At 37.8% G+C, this 4823-nt stretch overlaps 1 long non-coding RNA gene across 1 annotated transcript; it reads right to left on the reverse strand.

Moving 5' to 3' along the window:
• Positions 1-1439: 1439 nt before the first annotated feature.
• On the reverse strand, positions 1440-3598 carry LOC126603405 (uncharacterized). Its single transcript, XR_007616254.1, has 4 exons — positions 3363-3598; positions 3193-3261; positions 2387-2446; positions 1440-1621 (listed from the first exon to the last, which is right to left on the reverse strand). It is a non-coding gene; the product is annotated as an uncharacterized LOC126603405 (long non-coding RNA).
• Positions 3599-4823: the final 1225 nt, after the last annotated feature.

Genomic DNA, 4823 nt, shown 5'->3' on the forward strand with positions numbered 1-4823 from the left:
TATTAGGAATGTTCTTGCATATGTTAGGATAGGGTGTGAAAAATAGATTAGCGCAAGAGAAATTTCAACATTCTGGTGAGACTGTTAGTAGATATTTTGGTGCTATGTTAGATATCGTATGTAAGATGGCAATAGATATTATCAAACCAATGGATTCGGAGTTTTGTGGCATTCCCCAAGAAATAAGGAGAGAAGCGAATTTTAAATAATAAAAAATAGATTGTAGTTCATAAGTTAAGAAAAACGAGTTAGGGGACTTGCTATCCACCACCAAATAATCATGCAAAATGTTATGTTTCATTCAAATTCTTTTTATTTCTGGATGAAGATGCTCAAGTTGGCTCAATGTTAGAACTCAACCTATTACTCTTTATGATGTAGTATGTTAAGAGAATGACGTTTTCAATTTAACTTGGTCCCTAACATGCAATCTAGAATGGCGTGTTCATAGATTTAACAAGTAGAAATCATTAAGAACGAAAATAGTTTGAGTCATCACAAGGCATTTTAAGTACTAGCATTGTCTTACTTATCCTAGAAATTGGTTCACATGTTAATCACAATTAACAAGTACTACTCTAGAACATATGTAGGTCCTCATTCAACAAGGGCAGTCACACACATATTCATAGCGTTAGAATCCTAGATATGCTTACTAAGTATGCATCCGTAGAAAACACATAAAGAACTCATTAATGAGACAAGTAGTGAACCAATTTTCATCCATTCATAAAAGTAATTCAACGAAATGTCATAACAAACTTGCAAACATATTCGGGCTTCAAAACAGCCCCTAACTTCTAAAAATTTAGTTACACATAATTCTCAAATAAAACCAAAAGAAAGACATGAGTTTGAGAAGATAAAACCGAGCGAAGAGAATGCCAAGATTTCATCTTCTCTTTTCTTCCTTCCCTAAAGCTGCTACCTTGCATTTTCTTTCTATTCTATTTTTTTTTTCTCCTCCTCTTTGCCGCTGCAACTTGCAGCCTTTTTGTTCTTGCTTGCTGCCCCAGTTTCTTCTCCATAACTCACCCTACTAACAGTCATTTAGTGATGACAAAGGAAATGGTAAAACAATTGTAACGCTTTAGGTAGCCTTTATGCCCATTACTCCCACTTATTTCTCATCTTTATTTCCATTTTCTCTGATATTTGAATAGGTGTCAGCTGATTTGTTCTTGGCTGCATCAGTTTTGGCTGCTAGATTTATTGGATTTATTGCTTTCATTGTTTTCTTGTTAGTTACAAACTGCTCAACCTCTTGAGAACCTTTTAGTGTTAAAATGGACATACCTTTTTCTAGAAACATGATGACACGCCCCGACCCTGATATTCCCCAAATACCAGGATCGACACGTGCTGGCCGACACCCGGGGGTGACGAAAGCCATTAATTGATACAAAAGCTAAGAATAAGAAATAAATAAGGGTTAGAAATTTGAAATACAATGAGTTAAAAGTTTTAGGAACGTGCTCAGAGCATACAATTAAACCTAAACACTAAGAAGAATTAAAATAAAATTTAATGAATAAAGGAGTGAGTCCTACATTTGAGAGGATCCGAAGATGCTGCTGCGGAAGTGTCTTGACGCCGGGATTAGGTGCCTTGATTCTAAGTCCTGAATGAGGGCGCAAAACAAAGGTAAGTGGACCAAGTTTATATATAATAATAATAAAACAGTTATAAAGATATTAACCCCCAAAGTTTATATAAAGAAAACTATTAGCATAATAAGTATTAGGTTTTAATAAAAATCCTAGCATGCCAAAAATATTTCAAAAGCCATGTATCGCGGAAAAGCATCGCGAAAATCAAAACAGCAAACGTCTCATAAATCATCTCGTAAACGCGGTGTGCTGCTAGTAAGATCACCGAATAAATATAACTCCCGGCCCAATGCCTGCACCTAAGTCTCTGCGCCTGTAGCCAGAGATAACTACCACCCAGCCCAATGCCTCTTCATGTCCCTCATCCCGTAGCTAGGGATTATTTCTCCCGGCCTAAATGCCAACACCAGATCCTCACCCGAGGCGGCATAGTGTCCACTAGGTACGCACAAAATGTTACGCCTCTCGTAAATAACCACTTCATAGCATAGGTTACCGATCATCGTCTACACTATAAAGATGGGTTCAAAAACATGTTCTAGCATCCTATCGTCATTTATCAGATAGTCTACCAGTTCATGGTTTTTATAGAAAATACGATATATTAAAATATAGCTCAATATAGGCCAACAATTAATTCCTCACCAAAAACACGAGACCATAATCAATATATTAAATCAACAAGCTCCACATAAATCAGATCATAAATTCATAGGCATGCTAATCATTTATGCAATTACTATAAAATCATGTAATTTTAGAAGGGGTCCACTCACAGTACTTAGTTGCCAAAAGCTGCGCCACTAGCGAAGACGGAAACGTCACAATAATTGCCCCTAAGCACATAAAGAGTCCAATAAATAAAAATATATAATAGCAATTGAATTTGGGAATACGGACATCGGAAACGGATTTAGAACGTCGAATTACCCTAAGAAGAGTCCTGGACGAAAACCCGAAAAGTCAACCCTAAAGTCAACGTTGACCGGGGGTCAACGATCAAACTAGGTCAAATGAGTTTTAGGCTTGAATCCGGATTTAGGGTTTAGGTTAAATAGGATTAGGATCTATTGGGTTTGGATGGGTTTAGGGTTTTAAAGGATTTTAATAACCTAGGGTTTTTGGGTTAAAAGGGTATTAAGGTGAGAATGGGTGGTTTGGGCTTAAGCCCAAACCCACACAAACATACACACCCACGGCACTACACACAAACACATGCACGGCATGCACACACACCCCACACACTCATGGCCCAACGGCCTAATAGCCAAAAGGGTTGGGTTTTGGGTTCTAAAGGGAATGGGTTTTTAAAAGAAAAAGGGCTTAGGGCCCTGACTTGGAAAGCCCAAGGGCTTAAAAGCCTAGGGTTTTATGGGTTGCTGCTCACGGGCCGAAGGCCCTGTTCCAAATTGGCCCAAGGGCCTTGGGGTTCTGGGCTACCAGATTCAAAGGAAGAAGAAGGCCGGAAATTCGGCCGGAAAACTACCCAACTTTAAACGGCCATAACTTTGTCCAAACTCAACGAAATCAAGCGGGACGAAAATGAAAGTTGTAGCCCTTGAAGAGAAAAAGAGAATGATACCACACACGACCTCTAACTCGCTGTGGTTTGGCCGGAAAATGCCTCGAAAGCCTCGGAGGTCGCCGGAAACTGGGTAAGATTCAAATGAGTATAACTTCTTCAATACTCAATGCAATTGAGTGAAACAAAAAGAAAAGGTATAGTACTCGACAAGACGAAGAGATTGATACCTTACACGCCGGCCAACTCGCCGTGGTTTGGCCGGAAATGACCTTGAAAGTCGCCGGAGTCGTCGGGGGGAACTTGGGTGTTCTCTGGGTATCCCGGAGCTTCGCCGAGACGGGGGAGAGAGAAGAAAGTTCCAGAGATGATGGTGGTGTCGTTGCTAGGTGGTTATGGTGGTGGGTGCTCACGGTGATAGAGAGGGAGAGAGAGATGAGTGAGTGCAGGGATAAAACGAAGAAGAAGGAGGAGGTTATGGGGAGAGCAGAGAAGAGAGAGAGAGACCGGGGGAAAAACAAAAAAAATATATAAGGTGGGCCCTACGGGCTCACTAATTAAGACCTTAAAACAATTTTTAAAATAAAATGGGGTTGGGGTGTTTCACATGATATTAACAATCCGTGAAATGCTCCAGAAAATAGACATATGTAGCTTTCCAAGTATATAAGGTTCATTCTCTAATTCATTCTGAGCTGTTCACAACTTGCTTCCAAAGTCACTGGCAGTTTTGACGAATTTGTTACTTAAAATCCCACTTGTGCTATTTTTCTTTTCTTTACTTGACAAATCCCACAAAACACAAAAACAAAGTAAATAGCTTAAAAATATAAGGAACTAACTAAGAAAAGACAAGTGAATTTGATGTAAAATATATATAAATATGAGCTTATCAATGTTGAATCAATGGGTCATAAATAGGTATTCAACCACGTGCATTCTTCTCTTAGGAGCATAATTGGACGAACTTTTGGGGTATGGAAGAAAAGATGGGCAATTTTAAGGGATATGCCTAATTACCCGTTCAATAAGCAAGTGAAGATTGTCATTGCTACAATGGCTCTTCATAACTACATACGGAGGTATTCTAAATGTGATCGTCATTTTGATGACCCCAGGACTTTTGTGAAGAGAGTGATAGTAGTGATGATGATAATGAAGATACCAAAATTATCAAATCAAAGGATCACATGTGATAGAAGCTTTAAGAAATCGAATAGCGGCAAGTTTGACGAATGCATCTAATTAGACTACTTTCAAGTACATTAATAATGTTGTACTAATGAATCCTAGCTATTTGGTCTAAAATATTTCAATTGAAGTAGTTTGCCATACTAATTAATATTTACGATAAAGTTTATAAATATTTTTCTTTTAAAAATAAAGTATATTTAGTAATTCACCTTTATTTGTTAAGAAAATTAAATTAATGACACATCTAGTATTATACCCTTTTTGGTCATTTTACACAGTTACAGCTGTTTTACATAAAAGTTTACCAAACACTATCATACTGCTTTTTTTTTTTTTTTTTTTTTTTTCCCAAAAGCACTTTTACAAAAAAGTTTACCAAACACTCTAGTGCTTTATTTCACAGTTGCTTATTCTCATAGCACAGCAGAAGCAGTTTTTTTTTTCAAAGCACAGCAATACCAAACCAACCCGAAGACAACTGCACTAGGTGAATTTTT

This window comes from Malus sylvestris, chromosome 15 (genome assembly GCF_916048215.2).
Source record: "Malus sylvestris chromosome 15, drMalSylv7.2, whole genome shotgun sequence".
Taxonomy (NCBI): domain Eukaryota; kingdom Viridiplantae; phylum Streptophyta; class Magnoliopsida; order Rosales; family Rosaceae; genus Malus; species Malus sylvestris.